This window comes from Etheostoma spectabile, chromosome 19 (genome assembly GCF_008692095.1).
Source record: "Etheostoma spectabile isolate EspeVRDwgs_2016 chromosome 19, UIUC_Espe_1.0, whole genome shotgun sequence".
Taxonomy (NCBI): Eukaryota; Metazoa; Chordata; class Actinopteri; order Perciformes; family Percidae; genus Etheostoma; species Etheostoma spectabile.
In genome coordinates this window covers 7,924,706-7,941,825 of record NC_045751.1, presented here as the reverse complement: position 1 = coordinate 7,941,825, position 17,120 = coordinate 7,924,706, and the positions used below count along the sequence as shown (strand labels likewise).

The 17,120-nt window shown below is 40.8% G+C and overlaps 1 protein-coding gene across 2 annotated transcripts in view; it reads right to left on the bottom strand.

Annotated features, from left to right (window-relative positions):
• Positions 1-17,120, bottom strand: part of ndrg2 (NDRG family member 2) — a 51,327-nt gene that overhangs the window by 33,001 nt on the left and 1,206 nt on the right. Inside the window, exon 1 of one of the 2 annotated variants that reach the window (XM_032499191.1) lies at positions 1,618-1,967. The exons of the other annotated variant lie outside the window; for it this stretch is intronic. The gene's annotated coding sequence lies outside the window, so the exon portion shown is untranslated. Of the gene's footprint in view, positions 1-1,617; positions 1,968-17,120 lie in introns of those variants that run through there. 2 annotated transcript variants of the gene reach the window in all.

Sequence of the window (17,120 nt, the reverse complement as noted above, 5' to 3'; positions counted from 1 at the left end):
ACCATTTTGGTAGGATACTTAAATTTTGTTTGAAATAAACAGCCGCAAAATTATGGACAAGGGTGCTGGCAACACCACACCCACCAGCAATTCCAACAAAGAAAGACAAACAGCACACTTTGAGTGTGTGTGTGTGTGTGGTGTGTGTGTGTGTGTGTGTGTGTGTGTGTGTGTGTGTGTGTGTGTGTGTGTGTGTACGTGTGTGTGTGTTTGGCTGCATTTCTCAGCACAGTCTGTAATTTCTGACATAGAGCCTTTGCGCATGCATTTTTCCCATCTTCATGCACAATCCTAGGACAATGTATACTTCAGATATCTGAGATATCTAAATGCACAATCTTCAAATGAGCCTGTCGTTCTCAGCAGGGGCTCCACTTCACTCCAACAGCAGTGAGCGAGCGAGTCTCCAAATGCGGCATGACTCACAGAATGTGCGCGCGAGCTTTGCTTGGAGTGCTGCGTGCAGCTTGCAGCATAGTGAAAACTAGAGCTGTGTGTAGACCTGCAGACAGAAGTGTGTGTGCGTGTGTGTGTGCGTGTGTGTGTGTGTATGTATGTGTGTGTGTATGTGTGTGTGTGCGCGCGCGTCCTTGGTCCGGCACGACACAATGAAGCAAAACATTTCCCCTCGCGCGCCAGGATATAACATATTCCATAAGGAAGACTCTTACGAAACTGACTTTTCAGGGCTTTGCTTCTTTTCTTTTTTTTTCTTAACTCTTTTTTTTTTTTATCCGAGGCAGCAATGTGCCCGTGAACGCACAGGGACACACCTCCATTTGACATTGACACACTGGATATCCCCTTTTGTGGCGCACCAAGAGTCACAGCACCCCGCTCTCCCCCCTGAACTGCCTCTTAGAAAGAGACAAAAACAACCTTACTATCAGGAGAATATATCACATATTTAACCACGAAATCGCCGCTGCTGCATCTCTGCAGCGACAAACACCACAAAGGAAGAGCATGATGATGTTGTTGGCTGAAAGATGGAGGGATGGATGGAGGGGGCCAGGGTTCATATACGATTCAAGTTCACACGAGAATGCAAATATTGTCCTATATTGTGTCTCTAGGAAACCCAGCATGCATCGCGCTGCCATTCCTGACTCGGTTATTATAGGGTGAGGGTGAGGAGGGAGGGGGGACAAAGAGCCGCTGGCTTTGCCACATGTGCACGTCAATAACACGCATTCTGTCTATCACACTACACTCTCGAGCGCCCATGCGTGCCAGTTTTATTTAAATTGTCTTCTTTTTTTCCCAAATGGTGCTTGAAAATACATATTTAAATATTAACGTCTTGCAAAGTTGGCTGTTTTTTCTTGTTGATAGGCAGATCGAGAAGCGTGTTTCTGGATTCAATCAAGATTTGGAGGGGGGGGAACTGACTTTTGCTTAACGCAATATTAGACAGTCGGGTCCACATTGGATCCCTGCACAAAACAAGTCCCCCGAGAGAGAAAAAACGTCTAATTTTCTTGTTTTATTGCCTTGCTGTTGAATGAACAATGAGAAATCTGCACGGACTACTCCCTCCACTTCCTCCCACTCTTTCCTTTTTAAAAGCACAGAAAAATGACGCTACTAAACATAATAGCACCGGGAAAAACTCACCTTTTAATCAGCAGATGGGGGACAGAAAAGTCTCGTTCTTCACTTGCGCAATGGCTCGCTCTCTTTTCCAACCTGTTCCTCCGATCTGTAGTCTTCTGTTATTTCACTTTTTCCTTCACCTCCTTTATTTTTCCGCTGCGCCTCTTTCCTCGCTTTCCCCCAGTGTTGTTTATTTCTCCTTTCTCCAGCAGGAGGAACATTCAGCACACAGGAAGGGGGGGGGGGGGAATATAAAGAGGGGCCAGTCAAAACTCAAGATGTAACGATGTTGTAGGGGTGTTGAAAAAGTTATCTGCAAATAAATCGACAGGAAATCGGCCTACGAGTAAACTGTTTCATCATTTAATCCAAATAAGTAAAGGGTTGTACTTGAGGTAGCCTAATTTGCGATATCTCTGGATTGGACCATACTAAATGCGGACGCGATATTGGGAGAAAAATAGCGTGTTCATCTTTCTCGCTCCCCCCCCCACTTATGATTCACATTGGTACAGTCCAGCCTTGTTGAGCTCGTGAAACCGAGCCGGACGCGCGAGTATTCCAGCCTGGGCCAGAGCTCGCATGTAAATAAACACACCTGGAGTCAAAGCGCGGTCATAAAGATTAAAAAGTTTCAATTTCAAGGAGTCTCACAATGACACCTCCATCTTGAAGAGGTGTGGTGGTCCAAACCTTGGCTCGGAGTCTCATCCAGAGGCACTTGTTTTCAGTCTGCACTATTCTAACTAAGAAATGCCTAAGAAAAGGCTTTTTCCTGTATACGTCACTTTTTGGGGTCCATGTGGAGAAGGCCAGTAGACAACAAGACAATACAAATGAATAAAATGTGATAATTGGTGTATAATGTCTACATTTTACCATAGTGTAAATTGACTACAGTGTTTAAATTAATTTAATTAGTGTAGCATGGGCTGATTAATTAGCTGTTGGACCCTTATTGACCCCCCCCAACTCCCACTCTGTGCACTGACCATGTCTCCTATAAATTCCCTCTATAGTTCAGTTCAAACAGCAGACCACACATGGCACGTTTGACGTCCAACTTCCTTTCCCACTTTGGCAAAAGTCCCAAAGTTGAAATGTGAGCCTGGGTACTTACAGTCGGACTGCTTACTTAACCCTTGTGTTGTCTTCCCGTCAAAATTCAAAATCACCACTTTTATTGACACTTTTATATCAATGTTTTTAACTTTTTCTTACATTTTTGTCCCTTTTATTCAATGTTTGTCCCTTTTTTACGTTTTCAACACTACGTAACACTAACCTATTAACTTTAGTTACCAGTTACTTTTGGAATTTATGGTCAATAAACCTCATTTTTAGGAAATTATACCTAGTGTTTGAGTTAGAAAAGCAGAAATTAGCAAGTATTTAGACTAAAATTAAAGGAAGGTATGTTAATGGATAATCACAGACTGGAATATCTCAACTTTTACTCAATACTATTTCAAAACCACTTCAATTTGTTTCTTCAAATTCTATAAAATTGAATAAGACGCCCCCAAAATTAATGAAAGTAGAGATTTGCATCTGCCAAAGAGCGTTGTGTGGAATCAGTCATGTTATTTTGGGTAGTTAAAAAGAACATTGATATAGGAAAACGGGTCAATTCGACCCGAGGACAACATGAGGGTCAAACATGGAATATTAATTTTTTTTAAGAGTTTACATACAGATAGCTTGAGGCAATAGGTAATTGTGTAATAAGATATTTAATTTAGCCTTCATATAAATACTGGGGTATAAACAATTTCTATAAGCACAGAACAAGAGTTTCTTCTCCTCTTGCAGTATTCTGTTTTCTATGCTGGGACACATGATAAGTTATACGGGAGCAGAGGGAGAAATACACATGACACGTATCCTGGCGAAAACTACTGCACAGTACTCCAAACCCGGAGCAGAGCTGCTGAGAGGCAGACCATCACTCATCAGCTCTGTGGTTATGCAAGTCTCCCCAAGTGAAACACAGTATAGACTTTCACTTGTCTTGCCATTGGAGGAAAAAACAGCTTCCTGCATGTGCTTCTCAGCTGCATTTAGAACAGAAAACCGACAATATGGACGACATATTCCTTTTAGGGATTCATAACAAAGCATTCATTTCATCCTACCAAACCTTACTATTTTAAGTATCAGAATTTTGCATGAAAGCTGTCAACTAAGAATGGCTTTCCAAATTTTCCAGCCAGCAAACAATTTTCTTTGGAAAAGAAACCACTTTTTTCTCTACAGGGGTCACATTTGAATTTAAACTCACTCAATATGTTATCTGCATCATTGCTGACGGTTGGAAATCTCTCTGGGGGTTTGACTTAACCACCTTACATAATGGTCCTCCAGCCAGCACCTCTGTCATGCTGTGGTGAGCCACATATTTCTTCACTCGAGCACACTGCCGCACATTTAAACTATGTCATGAATTCAGTCCGAATCAACACATAAACACGGATGCCCTCACGCTTCACTGGATTAAAACAGATTTACTGTTATTTATGCTTGAACCCTTCAGGAGACGGTATGAAATCAATGGTTAAATAAACATCTCTTTCTGTTCATCTGCCTCCAGTAAAAGTTTCGTTATTTGCTCCATTGAAAGCGGAAAAAGTACGAGCAGGGTGACTTGCAGACATGCTCTCCAGCAACTGCTTCAACAGTTGCAGTTTCATGAATATCAGCCGCCTGGCTGGATGAAAGGGCTTTCAGCAGGTGACGTAACACACGCCTTGGTGGCCCTTCTGGAGGTCCAAGATAAGACGTGAAGGTCTGATGGCTGTCATGGACAAGACATGGCTCATCACCCTCAACAGTTACTGTAGGCGTAGAGGATTTCGCTAATGACTTAAACAGGAAAGCAATCACAGATATCAAATCAGATAGCTACATGTAGCTCCTGTTATCATAGCAACATGGGTTTTAGTATTTTTAAACACTATTTTATATATAGGAATCCCCAGATATGTATATTATTATATATTAATATTAACTTTAAAACCATGTTGCTTTTCTTTGTAAAATAACAACCTACATAGTTAGCTATCTATGTAACTTTTGCTTCATCAAAACAGCAAACTGTGTGCAAGTTGTGCAAACATTCAAATTTAAACAGTGATTTAAGAGTATTTACTAAGACTCGATAAAAGGACAAAATCTCGGACAGTTCTGTTTGTACAACTGTACACCCGTGATGGTGTAGAACTGTGACATCATTGTTTGATGTGGTTGTAGTTAACAGGCTTAAACCTCCAACTAAAGCAGGAAGTGAAACACAGCTTTTTAGACTAGTGTTATAAACAGTAACTTAATACAGCCTGTCACTACCCAATGTGAGTCAAGCGCATATGTGGGTTGGGCAAGCTCAGATTCAAACGGTTTACGGCATAATGTGTCATACTGAGATTTGTGAAATCCATAAAATTATAAACTTTTCTCATTACAAACAATAACAGAAGATGGAAATCATTTCCTAAACGTTTTAGCTATCTATGGATGTTGAATTGCTAACGTTAGTTCAAAACGCCATTCAACCGACAGCTTTTGTTGTGTTTGATGCTATCTTGTAGCCAGCAGTGAACGAACTTGGTTAAGTGGGTACATTTTACTGTGTTGACATTACAGAAGTCTCTTGTTAGCATCTTGTAGGCTCCTTGTCGCAAAGTGACGCATGCGCAACTTACATCTGCTCTTGACTCACATCGGGTAATGACACACCCTAACTTCCAACCGTGCTGCAGTGAAACAGGCTTGAAACCTTCAACCAGAAAGGGCCCCAAAACACTGCTTTCCAGCCTGGTGTTTAGTTACTCTTCACACGTGCCATGTGCATTTCAAAATCGCTTGACTTTTGTATCAGTACAACACACAGGGGCCCTGACCATGTTTTTAAATGTGGGCTGGTCATATTCTTTTTTGGAACATACAAATAAATTGTCTTTAGAGGTCAACAGTGAGCACAGCTAGTTAAGGGAGCTACTCACAGCTGCTAAAAAAGAGAAAATTATTTAGTTGGTATAAATCCTAACGTTAATGGTATAACTACATTTGTCACATTTAAAAAGCTGGAAATTGTGCATTTTTAGGGCAAAATATCAACACATGTATTTATTTCCAACCTGCTAAACACCAGACTTATGTTTAATGCATAATTTTCTACACTTTATAATCCAAACAATTATTTAACATTTGAGAATTACGCTTATTTGCTTGCTTGAGAGAAGATCAATGCCACATACATGTTTGTATGGTAAATATGAAGCTACTGCAAGCAGCCAGTTAGCGTAGCTCATCATAAAGACTGGAAACATAAGGGAAACAGCTAGCCTTTGTCAAAAAGTAACAGAATCTGCTTTACAAGCAGCTGTAACACTCACTAATTAACAAGTTGAGTATCGATTGTTTAAAGGTCCCATGGCATGAAAATGTCACTTTATTAGTTTTTCTCTAACATTAATAGGAGTTCCCCCAGCCTGCCTATGGTCCCCCAGTGGCTATAAATGGCAATAGGTGTAAACCGAGCCCTGGGCATCCTGCTCTGCCTTTGAGAAAATGAAAGCTCAGATGGGCCAATCTGGAATCTTGATCCTTATGAGGTCATAAGGGGCAAGGTTACCTTCCGTTTCTCTGCTTTGCTTGACTAGAGAATTGAGAGAGACATCATGGCTTTCAAACGAGCAAAGTGGCAGTTAGTCAGGGCCACACCCCCAGCCTCCACCTTATAAGGGGAACACTAAGGTCTATATAAAAGCATTCAAAGAGCACCATGTCATGGGACCTTTAAACCGCATAAAAACTCCAAGAATAACCACAATTTGCCATTTTTAAGGGGGCAGTAACTTCCTGCAGTCTCGGCTGGCTTAGCAAGAGCTCACAGCCAAGAAAGAGTCAACCTTGCAACCCCTCTTGGGAGAGAATTCAGCTAAAAGAGTTCCAAATAAACAAATACAGAGAATGTGTTCAAGACTCATTCATATGAAATGTTAAATTTAGGCTTGCTCCAGCTCCATCGACAGCTTCAGCCACATTTATCAACACCTAAAGGTGCTGTGCAGCCATAGCTGGACAACTGAGAATTCTGTTCTCCATCTGTTCTAAACACTACGTGACCTCAAACAATCTCAAACTTTAACAATATGTCTGCCTCTGAGGTCATGGCAGGTTGATTAATTGATAAAAAACAGTATTTACCTTCTCTATTATATCTACCAGTCTTGAAATAAATCGCCTGAGTGTGCGGTCTGTGGGGATTTTGGCAAGCCTCGACTCGGTCACCGCTGGAACAGACAAGCATCTTCAAGTGTAAACACGCCATTTAGTGGTAGAGGGGACTTTGTTTTGTACTGCTGCCAATAAAAAGGTTAGCAAGAGGAATAAATTATGGCCCCGTGCTGTAATACCATACACAAACAAAACGTTCACATGACATACACGGAACAATCAACCTGGAAATGCTTTTGGTTTGTTTTCTGATAAAATACTGGCTGCTGAGCAGCAAAGACGAGCCAACAGCTACACGTCGAGCAGGAAATGACAGTACAGGGCGTTTAACTTTACTGCATGCAATACTATACTCAAACAAAAACACTGAAAAACCCCAAAACAGTCAACATCAAGTCACACCTGAGTCGTCTAATATGCTCAGTTTGTGTTCTAAGTAGGTTTTGCTTTTTGAAATTGGATTTTTGTCAATTATTATTGATCAAGTTCCCCCACTGTCTCAGTAAAACACCAGCCTCAGCTGTGAAATTCTCTATAGTGCTATTAAAATCATAAGCCATGGGAGGTTCAGGTAGCCGGTCATGTTATTCATCCACAGGGCAGGAACAAGTCTCCTTCACATCTTTAATATCAGCCCAAATCCAGAAAGTTTTATCACTTTTATCAGCTCATTAACTGCTCAGTCGCTCTCATTAGATCTTTGCTCCCAGCTCAGGATTTTAGAAATACTTAATACGACCCCTGAGACACTTTTGACTTTCTTTTTGCCACTTGGTGGCTGCAGAAACAAGCTAGCACTGCCATATTATTGGATATCAATGCCCTGTCTACATGATACGGATATTTCTGAAAACTGATATTTTACGTTTTTGCCTCTCGTCCATAAGCAGCCTGAGTTTTAGGACACTAAAACAAAAGATTTCTAAGGTGCAGATTGTTTTTTAAAACTGCGCATGCGTGTGGGTGTGTAACACAAAGTGTTTGGGAAATGTTGCCTGTTGTTGCTTTTTGTAATGTGCATGTGCCAAGAATGGTGAGCTACCGGTTTGTTTGCATTTGTCACAAAACAACTCAAAAGGCGGAGGTAATAAAAATATAGATTATAGCAGCTTTAATGAATACTGAGGTCAGGAATGGCAGAACTTGGCAGTAAGAATGAAAACGTATATAGAGAGGCAATTATTGAATGTAAATACACTTAATTGCAGAAAAATAACAATCATAAAAAAAGGGGTGATTGACGGAGTGTAAATCTCACGGTCTACATACAGCTGTGCAATTGTAGAATGATGTGTCTTCCTCAGGTTGTCAAAACTCCCAATTTGTCTGACATTTCTAATAACATGACCTTGATTCAAAAAACGCTTTTGCACACTTCTTTTTTGGGGCAGGTGCGTCGAAAAAGGTAAAGGAAGTTAGTCACACTTGAAGAAATCCTGCATACTGTCCATTACGCATTAAGTATGCAAATACTTTATTTCACAAGGGTCCCGGAATGTTGAAATCAAGTTTTTGCATGTATCATAGACAGTGTGCAGGACTTCCTCACCAAGTGCTAACATGACCTCCAAGTGTGCATGTATCTACTACGTCTCTCTTTCCCGATGCAGCTGTTGCAAAGATTTGTTTCTTTCTCCATCCTGAGATGAATGGATTACATGCGACTGTATGTGCTAACTAGCTTTCATCCAAGGGATTCTCCAAAGATCTGAAGCCGTCATTTCCAAACATGTATTGCAAGTTTTTTACCTGAGGTCAATTATGTGAAAAGAATCCGCTCCATTAGTGTCTCATTTGAATTGAGTGCCATAATCTCCTTCTTCACACTATCCCTTCTAGTTCAAAATCAGTGAACTCTGTGTTCCGGTTCCACACCGCAATCGGCAAGATTTCCAATTGTTTCCATTACTCAGCTACATTTTGTATTCCTTTCAGAGCGACAGGAAGTACAATCAGTGATTTAGCTTTTAGCAGTCCAATCAATTGTCTTGTTCAGTCCCAAAATGCAGCTGGCTGTAAGTCTTTGTCTCCTATTAGGCCAGACCTACTGGGCCTGAAGTTTTAAACTTTCATCTTCTCTGTGTCAGCTCTTCTTCAGCACTTTTGTTGCTTTTTGTCCTGCTGTTGTTTTGCAAAAAGCTCTTTGTGAATAAAGTTGCTTTGATCTGCCTGCTTCCTCTTCCCTCGATGACATCAAGTCCGACTGGATAATGTGCTGCAGCTCCATGTTGATCAATGGGGGCCCTCGTTGGCTAAAGCAGTCCCCTTTTAATCACTGTAGTTGACCTGGTGACCCCATCTGCCCTCTGTACAAACACACACACACATACACACACACACACACACACACACACACACACACACACACACACACACACACACACACACACACACACACACACACACACACACACACACACCTCTATTACCCTCCACAGCCGCCCTCCTGCTGGCAGCAGTCCACCCGGGTTAATGCTGAATTAAATTGAAGGAGAAGAAAATAAGAGTGGAAAAAAAAAAACTTGACGCTAATGATCTGGTTTTCTTTCTGTTTTTCCAAATCATGACTCCTGCTAAATGCATATAACAGCTCAGCAGGCCGTGCAATGTGCTGCAGAAAGGACAGAAACAGATTTCAGGAGAATTTTTCAGTGAAACTTTCTTCAACATTTGCGTATTTATGCACTTTATCTTAACACGTTTCTTGTGGATTCTGGCAATATTTGCAACATCTGAGTCAGACTCTTCACTTCAAAGCTACGGTGCGTAGTTTCTGGCTCCCCCATGAGGAATTCTAAGTAATGGAGACAAAACTGTCGGCTCATCCCCATGATACAAGCATTCCGTGATCGCGCTGTGGTTGCAAATCCCTGTCACTCCACAATCCTCTGACGCAGACACAACACAACATTTGCTTTTCAGGCGCTGAGCTGACACTTAACATCCCGAGTGATTAACAGCGTCCACATTTACAGACCCACATTTAATGTAGGCCACACCCGTACTTACACCATACTCTGATTGTGTTGGTGAGATTATGCTTTTAGACAGAGTGAGTGTAATTGCAACATGCTGTTGCTGTCAGGCGATTTGCACGTTTGAGCTCAGACAGAAGAAATTTAGATAAGAGAAATGCAAAACTCTTTGGTGAATGAAAGCCGTTCGAAACTAAAACAAAACGTATAAACCATGTTTAAATGAGCCAATCAGACCTTGTACTGTATATTCTGATCTAATCCTTATTTTAGGGGAAGAGACACTTTACAGAACCCTATCTTAACCTTGTAATTAACCAGGAAAATAGGCAGCCAGTGACAAAAAAGATGATATGTGTGTTGCTCAGAGACACTTTGACTTGGCACACACTCCTCTGATGGACACCTTGTTTTTTTCTAATTGATATTGTGACCTGAAACAATAAGACGGGGACAATGTGTGCAGCACTGACACCGGCTACAGACTTCTCTGTAGAATGTGAAAACACTTTTAGTCTTCAAGTCTTTCCCTTAAGTTGTACCTGATGCAGAAGAAAGAAAAGTGTATTTCATTAATGCAAATGGCAATTGATAAATAGTAAGGAATGCTACGAATGCTTTAACTGCTTCCTTATGTAACAAGGTGAATTTGCATTGAATTACTAATGCGGCCTTAGTGTTCCGAGTTGTGTGTTTTTCTGTGTTTGTGATTTGCACGCCTTGTTTTAACTTCCAAAAATATGCACATAAGTCCAAAGTTTTATAAATTATAACTGTAGATTCTATCTTTGGATTGGTTTTTAGGAGTCGAGCATCGCCATGGTACATCGGCAAGAATGCATGAAGGACAACGGGGGTTTCTGTTCAAGCCATTTATTCACTCTGCACACTCCCAGGGCAAAGGCAGATGATGGTTGACGGTTATGTTTTTTTTTTTCTTTCATGAACAACCATAGGATTTTGCCTCTGAACTGTGAGGACAGAGGGCCCTCACATGCTGCCTCATGTTGCTGCCAGCGAGTACAAAAGAAAAGGGTGGGACCTGTAGGGTAGTGGGTGAAATCAGGAGAGTTTGGACCATGATTGGGAATGAATAAATATAGGTGAGAATAGTTGAGTCCATGTTATAAATTTGGGCGGAGGGTCACTGAATAGTATGGCTCTATTCCACAATAACTGTTTCACTTCACGTCCTTGTGCACATCTGATCTCACTTGTAGAGAATGAGTCCTTACAAGCGCCTCATTTCATTTGCTAACCACGATTACATAATATAAAATTGAGAAACCGAGGCAACTATTTGCTTTCTGTTCTCTACACGTACGATCCTCTTACAACTTGCTGTAAAATGTACAGTACATGTTGATTTGTGTATAGGCCTGTACTTTCTATTCCTACTCTGTACCTTAACATTGTAAAATGTATTTGGCAATGAGGCTTTTGTCAAGTTATCTCATTTTCCACATTGTTCTCGGGTTACTACACCCTTGCCTGTGAAAATCTGCCAAGCACTGCTGAGACACACACACACAACACACACACACACACACACACACACACACACACACACACACACACACCCCTATCAGGCCCTGATTAAAGAAAAGTGGATTTGTTTGACACTAAAATCAAAGAAAATCATAAATAGCTCCACTGTGGTGAGTGGTGCAGTCGTCCTCTTTAGCACCATCTAAAGAGGCTTTGATGAGAGCTGTTGTTTGTGGGGGGGGGGTGGGGGGGGGGGGGAGGAAGCAGGGGAGGGATGAGGAAAGAGAAGAAGAAGAGACACGAAAAAAGTAAAACTTACTGCATCTCCTCAGGGATTATAGTAGCATACTGTTACTGTCAATGTCTGCCTTTATAGCAGCATGGATGTTCACATGTGTGTGTGTGTGTGTGTGTGTGTGTGTTTTGTGTTTTGTGTGTGTGTGTGTGTGTGTGTGTGTGTCTGTGATTCGAGACAGCTGCAGAAAGGGAGGTGCAGTTTAATTTTCCTCTGGCAGTGGACGAGGGGGGTGTGTCCTTGCACGCGATTGGTCCAGTGGGCCCAATGTAAGTGACATCACAACTTCTTACCTGACCTACTTAAAGTGTCTGTGATGTCACCGCTGTCTCTTTCACTCTGTCTCCCCTTTTCTCTGTCCCCTTCATTACTCACTTATCCAACTCATTCATGTCTTCCTTCTTCATCTCAGTTCTTTCTCTCCCCTCTTTCATATCCTTACTAGTTTCCTCTTTTTTTGCGTTCATCTTCTCCTTTTCTTGCTTTTTTCCCATCATAGAGTAGCCTACAAAGGCAAACTCAGGAATATAGAAGAGAGATACAGCGAGAGGAAGGAGAGGAAAGAGGCAGAATCATCAACCGTTGCCAATAACCCGATTTCATGCAGATAAAAGCAATGCATCGATGAATATTAATGTGTTGGAAAGCAGCACTGGCCCAGACGACATGACAAATGGGAAGACAAGCGTCGACCATATGGACAGAAAGGCCCAGTGAGATAAAAAAAAAAAGAGTGATTTAGTGCTGAACTTAGCGTTTTTTTTTTTAAAGCCTGTAGTATCTAGATGCACAGACAGTGGTGATTTCACACAAGTAAGCAAAATATACCAAACACAATCCTGGCGCAAACTGTACGTACATTTCTTCAGGTCATGACAATATGGAGGGAGTGCCCAATATTGGCCCAAGTGAGCATTGATTTGGTGACTTGTAGTTTAAGAAGTATGGGGTAAACATGGAATAAACATGTTGTTTAATGTATTAAGACCATAGACTGTGATTAAGACATGTTTAGATGTGGAAAAAGGTCTCTGTTTTACTAAATTTAGACCATGCAAGCTGCAATTGACTACATGGGATAATTTCCTTTCACGTTCATGTTGACATGTTTCACTAATCCAAAAAAAAACACCATGCTTGCAACATGTGTGTGATAATCCTTTTCTGTGGCACAATTCTTTGGCGCTTTTGTAAAACAAACCCCCAGGTCTTTTGAATGCTTTAAAAAAGTGCTTATATTTAGTAACTCTATTTTATCAAGTAATAAAGATCTCTTTTTTTCAGGATCACAAGAAACTTAAAACAATTACAGTCAGACAAGCATGCAACCAGCATGGAGAAAAAAATTGAGCAAATGGAACTAATTGAAACGATTACAAGTCACAGACATCCAGTCATTAAGCTTTAACGTGTGTAGGGGGGAGTAGAAGCTATTTGCAGCTCCCTTTATTTCAAATGTGCATAGCACCTGATTCCAGACCTGTTCAGCTAAGAGCAGAGATCTTCAACAGAAGGTCCGTGACCCCTGGAGGATCCCCAGAGTGAGAGCAGGGGAGCTGCCAAATTATGTTAAAAAATTAGTTTCTTTTTTTTTTGTTGTTAAAATGTCTGCAAATATACAATAATATGAATCCAGTGTGTTATAGCAGCTATAAATTGGCCTCTCCGTGAATTAAAAAAATGTACACATTGAAGATAAGTATTTACTTTCTGTACTATACTATTGCCACCATGGTAACCATACAGTTCAGTTGAAGGAGTCACTGTGCCTTCCACAGACATGTTGTGATGTATAAATAATATGACAATCTATTTGTTTTCCTCCACCCAACCTGGTTTAACCTGCTACTTAATTGTATACAACATGTGTTCAGCAGCAGGGGTTGCCTGCTCTGTCTTTCTTTCAGCTAAGGGGTCCTCGGCCTACAAAATGTTGAAGACGTCTGGCTTAGGGGTAGCATGCAGTACGTATGGGATATGTTATAAATGAATCAAATGGTTAGATGATTTAAATATGAGAAAGGTATTGAGGCAGATGGAAAGCTTGAGCTTCATAGATGATGATGTAACCCAGTCGCCTGTAACTGTTATTGATTGGTATCAATCTTCTCGCTTAACTCTCAGAAAGAAAGTGAATCAGCCTATTTCCAAAAATGTGAAATTATTCTTTAATAGTGGTATTTTGAATACAGGATTTGCAATTGTCATGTTGTATTTTGTGTGTTGCAGAGGATAACAGATGTACTGGCAGATCTTTTTCTGTTCCTGAACACAGGCGGAGTGTCTGTGTGTAGCAGGGACGCTGAGGTTGGGAGTCGGAGCTTATCTGAAGCTACAGTCGGATCAGATAACAGCGATCGCTCTGGGGCGAGAGAAGGGGCAGAAGCAAAGATGGTAGGAAAGTGATAGTGTTAAATGGTTGAGGAAAGAGTGGAGAGAAGGAGAGGGACAGAAATATGGAATGAACGGTGATAATGGAAGGACACAGGGAGAAATAGTCTTTGCGTAATGTAGGGTGAGATAAAGCTGAGAAACAGAGGGAGAATAGTGGACGAGAATGTTCAAAGGTTGCACGGATAAATAAATAAGATAACAAGTAGACAGAGGGAGGGACTTGTGAGAGAAAAGAGAAGGAGGGAGACAATCCAACTTCTCCTTCCTTTGGTGAACATGGCCAAAGGGAGAAAAAGAAGCAGGAGGCCAAACAGCCTGAAGCAACAATTCCTCCTCTTGACCTCCTCCTCTTCTCCCCTTTTGTGTTCAGTGGTGGAAACCCTCTTTCTCACTCATTTATATTCACACCAGCTATGGGGGCTAGTGACAGGGAAACCGCTGCACAACGCACACGCACACACACATATATACACAGGGCCTCTTCTTTGTGACACTAAATTAAGTGCAACCAAGTGCAGCCACAAAAAGGTCAACCCAAAATAACAAGAGGAATGTTTCTTTCATCACAAACATGCTCGTGTTAAATGGTCTGACAAGAGGAGGACTTGTTTGTGTCCCCCAGCTCTCACGTACAGTATGCACTGCAGAGAGAAAAACAAAAAGAAGAAACTCAGATAGGCCAAGTCCTAAATGAACAACAGGGATGGACTTTCAGGTAGCCAAAATCAGGCACTATTCTCAATTCTTTTGCCAATGAGCAGAAACTTAATCAAGATAATTGTTTCATTGCTACAAAACTGCCAAAACTGCTATGAACCAGAACTTTGGGGTTTGGAATGTTTGAAGACATTATGGGTTTGGGGAATTTCATGGGCATTTTAAACTGCTTTTGTGCATTTTAAGACTAAATAATAAAAACATCAAATGAAAAAGTACTTTGAGATTAATGATTAATACAAAAAAATTGCTATGTTGTCGTTGCATCCCCATTGGATCCACCTGCGCCACAATGGACCCAAATAAACTAGCACTGGCCCAAAGTGCTACTAAATGGTTGACACACAATCTTTTTTCATGTTATGTTAATAAAGTGTTATATGTACATTAAACACTTAAAAAAAAGCCCAGTTTTAAGATTACTTCTGGATGTTAATCACCAAATCAATACTTACTGTATTATCTTATGATTAAAGGAATAGTTTGGCATTTTGGCAAAAACAGCTAGCCAGGCTCTGTCCAAAGAATAACAAACTTTGTGCCAAACTAAACTAACCGGCTGAAGTGATGAAAAAGATGTTGCTCATACTCTACAGTATATTCATAAAAGTGAAAATTTGTCTAGTTGATGAAGCACTAATACAAAGTATTTGAAAGGGCCAGTTCAACCCAAAATATAAAGAAAATACATATTTTCCTGTTTCCTGTAGTGCTATTTATTAATCTAGATTGTTTGGGTGTGAGTTGCCCAGTGCTGGGGATATCAGACTTTCTATGGCAGAATGAAAATAAGTCCTACATGAAATTGCCTACAACCTGGTCTGTGGATTATCTTTAGTAACCGGGTCATAAGTTTTGGAAAGAGACATTGCTGTTTGGTTTGTTTGGTCGTAATTTTTTGGCGTTTGAGGGCCACAAGCCAAGTGCTATCTAGTTGCATTAAACTGGAGAGAGAAGGCAGACATCTCTACAACTGAAAGCTCCAACACTGGGCAAATCACACCAAAACAATCTAGATTGATAAATAGTACTAGTATATAGTAAACGGAAAAATATGCATTTTTGATTTTGGGGTGAACTGTCTCTTATGGTGGACGTTTAGATTTGTCACATAATGAGGCTGCCATTAGTAATGTTATTTGTCAAAGGTGTAACTAAGAACATCTTTACTGGCTTGGTTACATTTATTCAAGCCAGCATGCACAGGGCTCAGCAGGCAAACCTAAATGGAATGCAGCCATTATTAATGCCATTAAAGCTATTTCCTGCCATGACAAAGTGACCACCATGAGTTCTGTGGTTTTGTTGCTGAGTGATTTTGACCTGTACACACTTTTATTAAAGGATAACTGTGTGTCAACCTGGGCCCTATTTTCCAATGTTTTTGTGTCTAAGTGACTGATGGGAACAACAATCTTTAACATTGGACCAGTATTATGCATGATACAAGCAACAATGTTAGTTATTAGGATAATTGTCCCGTCTGTATTAACCTTTTACAAAAGTACTTGTGTTGCCACTGCCAGACTCAGATTAATATTCTAAGTGTCTGGACAATGTTTTCCCATATGCGTGATGCGTGAACTTCCCACTGCACTGCACAATTTCATTAATTTTCATTTAGCCAAAGTCGTGCATGCATTAACAGCTTATGGTACAGCCATACAATATGAGTGAATGTTTCATGGTCAAATGCATCATCTGATTTTGATTAGTTTGACAGCTTCTTTTTAAAGTGCTGTCATTCATTGCAAAGAATTAAAGAGCGGCAGTGTTTTCAGTTGTGGGATGGGAATGTGATCATCTAAATGTTGGCCCATCCATATCGCTCCTTAGAAAATTCCCACATATTTTCAGCGGCAAGCAGTACAACATTTTCTATCCAATAAAACATTGCACAAGAACAACCAGCAGTGCTTAGACAACTTTCACCAAAAGGTACTGCTCTGCGGTCACTCAATCTGTTACACACCATTTCCACTGTTGAGGTTTGTTCACTCTGTATCCTCTAATTATCTACCCCCCCCCCCCCCCCCCCCCCCCCCGTTTGTTGTTCCCAAGTTAATCAGTTCACCCTGAAGACGGCGGCTTATTGATAAGTTATTGATCTTCCCTTTTTGCTTCCTGTTGATCGCTGCCAGCTCTCTGTTCTTGCCTTCATTAGGGAGCTACAGGGCTTCAGCAGACTCCCGGCAGGATAATGTGTATTAATAAAGAAGGTGTGTGTCGATTGCCGTTTGGTAATTGGACAAACAAGCTTTTTCACTTGTTCAAGTACGGGATTGCTCTTCCAGAGTTTAGGTAAGAAACGTGTTTTCGATTAGGTTCAAGTAAATTAAGGGGTCAGATTACCTAAATTACAAACTAAAACATTAAACAGTAGCCTATTTAGCCATGCAAATAGTTTCTGTTGCACCTGT